Source organism: Adiantum capillus-veneris, chromosome 10, assembly GCF_014529385.1.
Source record: "Adiantum capillus-veneris isolate H3 chromosome 10, ASM1452938v2, whole genome shotgun sequence".
NCBI classification, from domain to species: Eukaryota; Viridiplantae; Streptophyta; class Polypodiopsida; order Polypodiales; family Pteridaceae; genus Adiantum; species Adiantum capillus-veneris.
The window spans coordinates 69,914,869-69,928,049 of NC_140940.1; positions in this window are offsets into that span (position 1 = coordinate 69,914,869).

The following is a 13,181-nucleotide window of genomic DNA, read 5'->3' on the forward strand; positions in this document are numbered from 1 at the left end:
ACGAATTCATGCACTTGCCTTATGATCTCTTCTTCTTGAGCTTGTGAAACTCGATAAGGAGGCTTGTTAGGCGGTTAACTTCTTGATAGGAGCTCAATTGCATAGTCATCATCCCTAATTTTAGAGATAGCTCACTAGGGATATCATCAATGAAAACATCTTGGAATCCATTTAGAAAATTAGACAACTCTAATTCCTCTTGATCCCCTTTATTGCATGGATATGGTGTTCCCAACTCATTAGCATCTATGTACATGCTCTTTTCCCTGTAGATGAAAGTAGATTCTCCTTTTAAGGAACTTCATGTTGGAAGCCATGCGGTTAAACCATGGTGCCCCAACGATAACATTTTCATGTTTTAGAGGGAAGATGAAGAATTTTTTTTTGTCCACATAGCTTTGGACATGAAGCCTTAATTTTCCAATTAAGGAAATAACTGAGACGTCTTGTCCCTTGATCTAGCTCCATTGGCTTTCAATGTATCTCCCATCTCGTGGGCTTGTATGCCTAGCTTAGTCAACTCCGTGGATATGAAGTTGTGAGTTGAACTAGGGTCAAACCAAATAAAGGAATCATAATCTTGCATCATTCCCCAAGCATAGGAAAGGAGAAATCCTTGGCAATGAGCATCCTCTAGGAGTCTCATTGCAGACAATTCTATTGGGGCGAGGACGGTAACCATCACCTTGATCCCCATACTTAAAACATTTGTGGTACTTACAAAAAGCTTCTAGCTCTTTAAGAGAGAGTTTATATTCACCTTTGTAAACTCCCTTCTCCTTGGACCAATTGTTGTTGGAATAGCCTTGGTAAGAATTTTGGGCATTGGTTTTCCCCTTGGCATCACTTTTGTCTTTATTTTCCATGGGCTTGACATTCTACCTAGCCTCTTGTTGGAAATTGATGCATGAAGCAAACATGGTGTGGTGAATTACCTTGGTGATAGAACCAGGCCATTGAGAGTTGACATACTCAAACATCTCTTTGAGTAATCCCGCACAACATTGTTTCTTTTGCAGGGCAAAGTCTATGTCTTGAAAGATAGTAGTCTTGAGATGTAAATCCCAAAACTTGTCCACATACGTGTGGATAGACTCATGAGAGAGAAGATTTAAACTTCACCATTTGGTAAACACTTTGTCCTTTGCATCACTTGTAAGGAATTGCTTCATAATGGGAACTCGTAGAGTTTTCCATGTCCTTGGGGCTTTGCCATTGCCACGAAGGCTAGCCCACTATTGATGAGCCGATTTTTGGAAGTGCATAGCTACATGGTGTAGCTTGGAGGACTCCGTGAAGCCCTCGTCTCCAAAGGCCGCATCAAATTGCTGCATGAAGGCCAATACTTTGTTGGTAGCACCAAAGGTGCCCTCATGGGTGAGAAAAGAGATACTCTTTCCTCCCTCTTTGAAATTCTTTAGCTTTTGTGACCTTCGCCATGCAGGATAAGATTTGCGATGTCCTCCCCTCTTGTATTCTCTAGAAGAATGGCCATAGCTCTCATCGGTAGAGGAGAAAGGTGAAGAAGAAGGAGAATAGGGTGACCTATTTCTTGACCTTTTATTCCTTTTTTTCCTCTCTTCCCTTTTGGAGTGACGAGGAGAAGGACTATGGGTTAACCGTTTCCTCTTGGGAGGAGTTGGATATCGTCTAGACTCCCATCTTCAAGGAGCCACATCTTTTGAGGAACATAGGGAGTCATTATTTTCTCGTTCTTTGGATTCCTCCTCTCGTATGGGAGAGAGAGTCTTCTTTTGGGGGTCCCACCAAGAGGCCTCCTAAACTCTCTCTCCTCTTTGAGAGGAAAGGAAATCTCATAAGCACAAAGTTGTTGAGTAACTTCGGCTTACAAAGAGGGGTTGCCCATAACTTGTAGTGCGATCTAGTAAGAAGATAATTAATAAATATGGGGGCATCATCATTAACACCATCATGTGCAAAATCAAAGCTATCAATGTTCATTCTACTCTCTTGGTTATTTTCAACCATGTTATATAAACTTATATGTTTACTTAGTGTATGGTTTGACAATTCAAACCCTTAGTTTCTACTCCTCTTAGCAAAATTGTGTAACATAGCGAGTTATATAGAAATATGTTAAGTCTTCTTTTTGATAGACAAGTTACTTTTGGTTTTCAAAAAATAAAATGATTGGCTATATATGTAGTACAATGTAGGAAGCTTGAAGAGTGTAATGTGCTTGGTGAACTCGCCCATTTAGTTTAAAAAAGGTGGGGTGAATATGCTTGAAGAGTGTAATGTGCTTGGTGAACTCACCCATTTAGTTTAAAAAAGGTGGGGTGAATATGCTTTAAGATTACTGTTAAGTTCTAGATCTCAGAGTTGGTCGAAAGGTTAGGGGGGTCTAAGGTTTCTTCCTACTTAGCTCTATGCATGTCTCATGGGTGGGGGCCTAACTTAGGCCATTGTAGAGGAGGTTGGGGTGTTCTGGACCTCATCTTAATTTGGTGGTTTTGGTAACAGATGTGTGGCACTTGCCCTTGCATCTGCTTCGAGGTTGGAGGTTCTAGCTGACATTACTACCATTGAATCTCTCCCTCTCATATTCCACCATTGTTGGAATGTTGGGCATGGCAGTAGCCTGCTCCTTTTTCTCTTTTTCTGTAGAGAAAAATATTTCCCAGATTGATTATGGATGGTTAGGGTGTTGCTATGTCGACATCTTAGTTAAGTTTGATAGTGGGAGATGGTACACTGTCTGGGCCTCCAACATGGTGGGCATTCCGTGGTAGGGGCTACTCCCCATGGTATGTTGGGGGCCACCTTTCGATGGGGTGGGATCCCATTCTGGGCCCATTTTACTAGTGATAAAGACTTCTTGGTGGTCTTGCGGCTCGTCTCCTCGTATAGATTCTTTGGAGGAATCAACTCATTTATGAGGTGAGGGAGCTAGCAAGCTCCCCTTGATGCCGCTACTATTTGGTACGCGATGTATGTTTTAGATTTTAAAAGATTTTAATTGTTTTTTTTTTACAGAAGCAAAGTCTCTCCGAAAATCAACAACTCCAGAAAATAAAAGTAAGATTTTTATTTATAAATTACAATGTATAATAAATAAATAAAAATATATTGGACAAACGAATAATCTAAAAAGAAGGATTTTACAACATAAAAAACAACCTACTAAATTGATGATAACTGACATTAGCAGATACAAGCCTTTCAACAAAAAGTTCATGATCGAAATTATAGATTCAACAACAATAAAGGACAAAGCAAATCACTTAATAACACTTTACATTAAGAAATTTAGACAGATTACTCCAAATGAATACAATGTTTTTTCCAGAAATCCTTCTTCTTTTAACGAATACTATTACCGAAAGAAAAGAGAACTTATTCAATTTAAAGGGTTGTTATCTCTTTCCAAGTCTCTCTCTCTCTCTCTCTCTCTCTCTCTCTCTCTCTCTCTCTCTCTCTCTCTCTCTCTCTCTCTCTCTTTATCTATCTATCTATTCAAAAAAATACATTATAGATGTAATCTATTGCAAAAATGTATACATTTCACATTAAATCTAACCCTACACAACAACTTCACGCTCAACCATTAGCTAACTGCCCCATACTAGTTGTATCCCTCGTAAGTAAGCCATTTGGATTTCTTACATTTTTCACAAGTGTCAGATCAATGAAGTACCCTATTTAATGGGATTTTGTTAAATTTTGGCTTGCTAGCCCTCGTGGCAAACACGTGAAGCTGCTTGCCGGTTGAAAACAACCTGCTGGCAAGGTTTTACCAAAAGGTCAACACGGCTTGCACACGGCCAGGTCGAACACGGGACCTCCTGCCCAGGATGTGTGGCCCTTACCGCTACGCTAGCTACGTGCACTTAGGAGAGTGATGACGCCTGCACTTCATATTTTGAAAGCTTGTGGTGCCCCCCCAAAAAGCGTCGTTATCGGTTGTGCAGGTCAGCTTCACTTCCACGCATACAAGCTAGCCAAAATTTTTCCATAGCCCTATTTAATGCCCTCTTGAGAATGTTGATCCATCCTCAATGAGCTCAATTTCAAGCTCTTCTTCAACCGCTTCATCTTGATATAAGAGTCCAGATCCATGAACATTTTAATTGGGATAATCTTTCAGATCCAGATGTTATTAGCTACTTAGCTTCCCATCTCTCACGTGAACTCATTCTCTTTAGTGGTCGCTAAGAAGAATAATTTTCTTCCTCCTATGTGCTGATAATCCCCGAAAGCCCTTTGTGACATGTTGAAGACTCATTAAATATACTAAAGGGATTAGGTTCCTCATTCATGGAGCTTCTTCTCATCGGTAGAAGATATTACCGCACCTTTTGGTCTACATCCCTCATGGAAAGGCAAAATTTACTTTGAGACATGGAGACAAACTTAGCCCATACCTCTTAATATCTCTTACTTTGGGACCCTTGAAAGGATACTAAAGGTTAATTTATGAAACTTCCATACCTGCATCTTGCAGTGCAAGTGGTTAACAAATTTGTCTAGACACCATGAGAATGAAATCTACATGGTGGACTTCAGTGCGCATTGCACACAGAGGTACAACATTTTAATTTTTCTAGGATATTGTCAGCATGTGAGTGATGACCAAGTTTACCTTTTTTTTTAAATCCTAATACCACACCAATCCACTAACCAAGATTTTGATTTATAGTTCCAGTAGCACCTTGAGCAAGGACCATTTTCGTCTCTAATGATGTGGAGACCATCTTAGACGATTGTTATTTTAAAATAAACAATGGATTGACATTTGGGTGGAGCGAGAGAGAGAGAGAGAGAGAGAGAGAGAGAGAGAGAGAGAGAGAGAGAGAGAGAGAGAGAGAATGCATTATTTGACTATGTTGATAATTGATTTAAAATATTATTGAACTTGTTGGTATTTGAGTAAAATGTGAATTTTTGGAGTAATAATTGTACCTTGATTGGTGGATGGAATATCTATAGGTATTGAAGTTGATTGCAAAGATGATTCTCCTTTATTAGCTATATCCATATCTATAAACAATGATAATTTTCTTTTTAGTTTGAAGAATATAATCATTTATAAATAGAGAAGAAATTATGATTTTATACCATTGCTTTGATTCATAGTAATGAAAAATTTGCAAGTAGTGCCATATTGCCTTCGTGCAAATTCCATATCTAGTGATGTTATAATGCTCTCCAAAGTGATTGGATCTTGTTTGTTTTTTACGTTAGATGGTTTACTTTGTCTGATTATATTTAAGAATTCAATGAAGTCTGGAATTGAACAATGACGTATTGAGGTATATAATGTGTGGTGTATAGCTAATTTCCAAAATGTAGAATTTGTTATTACACATTTTTGGCATATCAAGTCTTTATTTTTACAATTACATATTGCAGGAAATTGCGCTATATCTCCAAATAGAAGTAGTTTTATAGTGTTAAATATTTCTAGCATAGATAAATTACAAGCTTCTGAAATTTGGAGTATAATTGTATGTAATATTTGTGATGTCATCATTGAGAATTCATCAATTACAATTACATTAGAAGATCTTATTTTAATTGAACGGATATCATTTGGTTCTAAATTAGAACGAAATAATTGATTTTTATTAGGTAAACAAAAAAAATAATGTGAAGTATGTGCTAATTAACTAAGTCTTGTAGCTGCTACTCATGTGGTTGCTGTAAGGAGGACTCCTATGTTTTTGGTAATACATTTACATGTGATATATTGAATTAGAAACGTTTTCCCAGATATAGGTGTTCCATTTATTATATGTAACCCACCCTATTTTTCAAAAATTTTATTGTATATTAGTTCTTGCTCTTTAGTCAAAGTTGTATTTTCTATGTGTTTAAGCTCTTGTAGATGTATTATTGGATCATATTGATTCTCTCCTACAGTTTTAATATTGGTTTGTTTTTCTATAAAATCATTTGATGTTAAATGTTCTTCTAAATTATGTATGGGATACATTTGAAGTATTTGATTTGTAATTTGTTGTCTAGATTGATCGGTTAATAGATGTAATTGGGAATAATTTCCAACTAGATTCTCTATGTCTTCTTCATTCTTTATTATTTCTCGTATTTGACATTCTAAAAAGTAATATTTTTCTGTGTTGTTAATTGAGATTAATTCTTTTTCATTACGAAAATGTATATGTTTTAATAGAATAGTAAAAAAGAAACCTTCCATTTGATGGACAGGGTGAAAATTGGTAAATCTTACTAATTGTTTATACTCTTCTATTTCATTTCCAAATAAATCATGCATTTCACATATTTTCTTTGTTGTATGCTTGAGTATCTTGTTAATTCTATAGTGACGAAAGTATGGATAAAATGTTAAGCTTTCCAATTCTAATGGTCTTGCTGTATATAGATCAATTGGATGTAGTATAGAGGTTAAAAAATTTTGTATATATATATATATATATATATATATATATATATATATATATATATATATATATATATATATATATATATATATATTTAGATAGTGGTTGATGGTACCTAATAATCCATTAGGAATAAATATGTATTTGTTTAAAAATGTATGTAATCGTTTGTGAAAAATCATCATGCACTCGGCTGGACAATCTGTCCAATTGAGTTTTAAGTCTATCTTTTGGATAATTTTTTTGAAATCTTCTATTTCTACCCATCTACTAGAGGATACTTCGTCACAAGTTAGGGTTAAGAAGAAGTTAGGTAAACCAAATGACTCTACCATGCATAATAAATCTTTTAAATTCTTACAATACCATGACGGAGAGCCTGGAATTGAATAAGAGATATTGTGTTTTATGATATAACGTATGGTATCTAGATCAGATGCATGTGGATTTCTAAGTTTGAATTTATCTATATTTGATTGTAGCATTGTTAAATTTGTTGAATTTGCTATTATCAAAGCTTGACGTAATTGGTACATCATCAATAAGTATGGTTTGTATAAAGTGAATATTGAGAAGAATGAGGCTATTCTCATTTTTAGATATGTATGAAATTTTAAAGCTCCATCATGAGCTCCATATCCTAATGGAAATAGAAATGGAAATAGGGCTTTCTCTATTGTAATATCTTCTAAATTAGATACTCTATCTAAACTTGCATATAAGTTAATGATTTTTTTGTTATTTAATCTTTCATACATAACCCCACCATGAGATAACTTACCTATTTTGTATTGTGATTTTAGTTGTGTGTTGTTTACTTGATCTAAGATACCTAAATAATTTGTATTGTGTGCTACTATCATTAAGTCATAAGGAGAAGATGATGCATGTTTGTTTAGAAAAGTAGTAATTGCATTAGAAGGAATTATAGGAATTGCTAAAGTTTTTTGTGGTTGTTCATATATAGTATAGATTATTTTTTACTAAAAAGTGCAATAGTGTGTTTATGTCATGTGAGTTTTTTGTTAGGATATGTAATAAATCATTACTATTTTGATATGAAAATAGAGGATTATCTAATAATGATCTTTGTTCTATATTACCTATGGCTATAGATGTTATCTTTTTACTGATATTTAAAGAGATATCTAAAGTAGATAGCATTTGTACTTCATGTACATTCATTGTTAGTATTTTTTTAATATAAGTCAGGTGATAAGTTACCCAATATTTTCCTCTAATGTTGTTTTGAAAACATTTGGAACAGTTATAAATTTCTATATCGTCTTGTTTGTTATTTTGAAATGATGTTAGATATGGATTAGATAATTTATATCCTCGTAAATAGGTATTTGTTTTTCTATATATTTTAAGTTTTGTTTTTCATACTTAAAAAATAAGTTTCCACAATTGGAACAATATTTATATGATTTGATCGAATTAGAACAAATATTTACCCATGAATCAAAATCTAAATTAAAAATGTCAAAAGTTGGAAGTAAGTTTGTTTTTCTACGTAAATGTCTTATAATCTTGGTATGCTTTGCTTTTTGTTTTAGTTTGGATGCTTTGTTCGTGGGTAATAGTTTATTTGTTTTCATTTTCAATTATGTATTGTTTATTATTATTTTGTATATTTGGTGACCTTAAGATTTCATTATATTTATATTGATAGGTTTATTATTTGTATTGAGCTTAGACTAATATTCTAATTTGGAAAGAAAATATTTTGATCTTATTGTGGTTATCAAAATACTAATATTAAAAAAAAAAATTTATAGGTGTTTAAAATATTTTTAAATATGACATACCTTGTGTTATAGTCAAATGTTAAGTTGCTTTGTAGATGTTGAAGAGCTTCTTGTAAACTAGCAAATGGTAAAACTTAAGAAGTTAGAATATAGAGTTATATATAATTTGATGCTAATTACCAAAGGAATGATAAGAGAAAAATGCTTGACCAACTTTGGTAAAGCTTTGACTGACATGTGTGGCATGTGATATACTTTTGACAGCACACAAGTTCTTGGTAAGCTTTATGTTTGCAATGCTATCTCTTGGACTCCACTTATATGCAAGGCCAAGGTGAAAGCCTTAGTCTTAAAAAAAAAAAAAAAGCAAAGGCATGCATCTCTCCTAATCACTAATCCTTGCATTTGGAAGGAATGTGGCACCATACAAGAAATCAACCAAGGAAACAAGAAGTTGACCAAGGCAAAAGATTCAAGATTTGATGAAAAACAACATAATACTTGACAAAGCTTTGATTGACATGTATGCCAAATCATACCATAAGCTGATATGTGGTGGATCAACTTCAAAAATTGACGCATTGCAGACTCACTGAACTTGGTCTAGATTCACTTTATGTTTTTCAGTGCATTTCCAGGAATCAGCTTCGTGATCTGATCGGGTACACATCTCGTATCTGATAAACGACGGATCAGCTCATTCCTCTGTTCCATGATGACAAGCTCCTTCAAATGCAGACAATTGGTTCACTTCCATCAAGCTGCTTGTGAGGACACAAGCACGTTTTAAAAAAACGGGGAGTAGATGGAAGCACGACTAGATGGTATTATAGGTTCTTACCTCTCCAGCAAAACAGGGCATGGGCCCCCCAAATATGTAGAGTGGGCACACTGATGGTGGTAACGTTTTTGGTATGGTTGATGCTCGAAGGGCTTGGCAGTCTCATAAGCAGGGCATGCAGGTGATTAGCAGTGTAAGGAATGCGACACGGACAAACGAAGAAGACCTAGCTGATGTAGGATAGAACTCGTCTTGCGGGAATGCGGGTTTCGGTGAGCACCAGCCCGCGCCTCGTACGATTTGTTTTATTTTGAGAGTTTCTTGGCTTGGATCCATAACAGTGGAATACAAGGTCAATGATGATGTTGGGTATTCTTCGCGAGTGAGTGTGCACAAGCATCTGCGACAATAGTACTGACATTTTTTAGAAAAATTTTGGACCAAACTATTATATCCTTGTATCTCACTCGGCTATCAAGCCCGGATATTATGTGGACCATCGGGGGGGGGGGTAGTCCAATGTATTGCAAGACGCCTCGCATCTTCTGGTAATTCACCTCGTAGAGGAAAAATCTCATGGCCATCTGTGGCCTGCATTCGAACCAGCCCCTTCTGATCCATTAGGAGCAACACCTGTTTTTTTACCTCTTGTTTAGCAAGACCAAAAAACGGTTCTAATCCTTTGGGCTGGATTGCGGCAGATGCAATGACTGTGAGGTCCTTTGGGATGGGGAATTGATGGCCTACGATCCAAATGGAAAAATTGCGGGCTACTTAAGTGAAACTGATGATAAGGAGCGTCAGGTGGAGCCTGTCGACTCTCTCCCCTCAGACAATGGGGAATTGCCAGTGTCCGTGAACATGCATGACTCAGAAGCTAACGAAGGGCTGATGCCCAAAACCATCCACATTCCACTCCAGAATGGATTGCATCCATACCTCACATGCTCTGGCCTCCAGGCAACCTCATCTGAGCTTCCCCATCGAGCTTTTCCTTGATCGAAGACCAATGGGAGCATGCGTACAACCAAAATGAATAGCTAGGCCTCTTGTCGGCTCGGAGCCCTCCAGGCCTCGGAGCATGAAAGTGAGCTAGTAATGCGAGGCCGAGAAGAGGTGGAGGGTCCTGAAGTGTTCTCCAAAAATGGGACCCGTAACACTCACCCCTCCCGCAAAAAAGCTCGATGACCTCATCGAGTGTACATACATTATCCATAGAGCAATAAACCCCATCTTTCGATCGCAGCTTACATTGTTGGACACCACTCGAAGCCACATATGCAGTGTCATCCACTACCATAATTTTAGTCCAAGCAATGAACCAAATGAAGTCACTCGATCGCCATCCCCGCATTTATGATTTACCCATCAACGCACTACCCTGCTGGCTGCAATAAGCATATAGTTTATTTGCCGCTTCTATACCCGGAATCCAGTGGTGCCATCTTAACCAACACCGTCAAATGAGCAAAAGTGTGTGCATGATCACTCTCCAAGCATACCCATCGTCATCATTGACCCCGCATTTTCATGTCGTAGCTCCAATCCAAGCCACTAGCCAAATGACGCAACTCAAATAAAACGCGGGCTGGTGCTCACTAGAGCTCGCCCGCTCGCAATATCAATCGTGCCTTACATTGGCCAACTTTTCCTCCCATGAATATTTGAGCGACACCTCACATGGTTCGCATGACCAGTCAAAAACACCATTCTTTTCAATACCTCGCAAATAGTACTCCACCTCGCTGATCAGCCCTCTTCAAGGAGGAATAAACCATCGGCCAACCACCTATTTTTCATGCTGCCTTATATGCCAGGCACGGTATGGAGTACACTCTACCCGTCTTGCACTCTCTCGTATTCCGCTTCGTCGTGGGGAAATGCAGCGGCCATCTGTGGCTTGCAGTAAAACCAACCCCTTCTAATCCATTAGGTACACCACACGGCTGCTTACCTCTTGCTCATCAAGACCAGAGCACGGCTGTAGTTATGCATCAAGACCCTGCTTTCGTCTACCTGAAAGACCTCACAAAGCTGCCCGCTCGTAGGGCCACCATTGGTCACTACCACAGTTTTGCTCAGGATTCTCAAAAAAAAAAACCAGTCAACTTGCATGTCTTTACCTTCAGTCGGCCTTGCTCAATCCCATCGAGTAACCCGTTAAGAGGCTCCTTATTCATAAAACCAGGCAGCCCCAGTCGCCATACATCTCTCTCACCATTCCATGCTGCTCCTATGCTGCTCCTCGTGAGCATAAGCTGCCAATAGCACAAAATGAGCATTAAAAAAAATATGGGTTCTATCTCCCGGTAGGACCTCCAAATACTGAGCAGATGAGCAAAGGCATAGCAGGCTTCCCCAAGCAACAGGAGCCCCACCCTCTCTCAGCAAGACTCCCCTTCCTTCAGTCCATCAGCATTTTCAGCCGCCAAAGGACCTTCCACTTGGCGTTTTCCAGATCCTGCTATCGCCATCCCAAGCCCACCTTGCCCTGGTGTTTACCCCATTGGCAACACTACCATCAAGAATCACTAACACTAGGATTTGCTTGCAGATCTGCAGCGTTTTCAGCATGCACTAACGCCAGGAACACATCATTGGATCAACGCTTTTTATCATCAGTTGCAGCAGAACCTCCGTAGCCGGTAAGGGTTTATTAGCACCTGAAAACCTACAAATTTCAGCAAGAAAACAGGCTACTATCCCCAAAAACATAGCCAAAGAGCAGATTACAGCAACGTTTTTCATCATCCTCTCGACCCGACAAAAACAGTCTTTTTTTCAGCCATGAATCCATCAAGAAACAGTCATTTTCAGCCACCAAGAAGTTCACAAATTTCAGCCTAAGTCATCGTCGTCATCACCGTCGTCACCATTGGCATAGTCCCATTGCATCAGTCCATTGCATACGCATTGTACATCTTTGTGCAATCAAGTAGACCACTCTCGCTGATGAGAGTGGGGCCTTCGGAGGAGGGTTTTACAACCTCTCGGGTGTCGTATCTCTTCTCTCTCCTTCTCTCAGTCTCATTCACTTGCACGCAGTGTCCACTCACTTTGTGTTGTGATCATAGCACTCCCCATAAGACGGAAAGCTCTCTCTTTCCCTAAAAACTAAAAAGGAACCTTGAGCAATAAAGATCACTAATCTTGAGAAAATACAACATTTATTCCGCTGCACCTAACATTGGTATCAAAGCAAGGGGGCCCTTGAGGGTTGGGACCCGACATCCCTGTGTCGTCTCTTTTCTCTCTCTCTCTCTCTCTCTCTCTCTCTCTCTCTCTCTCTCTCTCTCTCTCTCTCTCTCTCTCTCGTTTCTCTCTTTCTTTCAGTTTAGTTCAGTTCTCTCAAGTGAAGTAAAGTGTCCCTTGTGTTTGTGTGCAGAGTACTAGATCCAAGCAAATCCTTATTCTCTTCCGCTGCATCTAACATTGGTATCAGAGTAGGGACACAAGGAGGCAGCCACCCAGCAATCAGGCAGCACCTCAGCAGGAGCCCTAGCATTTTCTCAAGAAGAAGAAGGCCCAGATCATCTTGGCGTTTTTAGTTTTCAGCAGACAACCTAGCATTTTCAGTTTTCAGCCTTCACGCCGTCATCGTCGACACCATCGTTATCGTCGCCATCGTCATTGTCGTCGAAGTCCCTATCTTGATGACGACACCATCGCCATCGTCATCGCAGATCCCTATCTTGACGACGACACCTTTGTCATTGTCATCGCAGTCCCGGACTTGAGGAGCGACGACAGCATTGTCGTCATCGTCACAGTCACCATCGTCGTCGTCGTCGTCAACATAGACCAGCAGTACCCGTCGTCGACATCATCGTCTTCAACATAGACCTCGTTGTGGACATCACCGTCTGCGACACAGAACCGTCGTGGACATCACCGTCTTCGACACAGAACCGTCGTAGACTTCACCGTCATCGACATAGAACCGTTGTCGACTTCACCATCTTCGACACAGTACCGTCGTCGACAAAGACCCTTAGTACCTTGTCGTTGACTTCATCGTCTTCGACATAGACCTCGTCGTCAACCTCCCCGTCTTCGACATAGAACCCACAAAACTTGTCGTCGACATCATCGTCTTCGATATAGACCCCTTCAGTACCTCAATAGCATCAATACCCTTCGACATCAGCATCATTGTAGTCGCATTTGTGCAAGAATAAAGAAAGTACTTGATTTGGCAACAGAGCAAGGGGACCCTTGAGGGTTGGGACCAGACATCCCTGTGTCGTCTCTTTTCTCTCTCTCTCT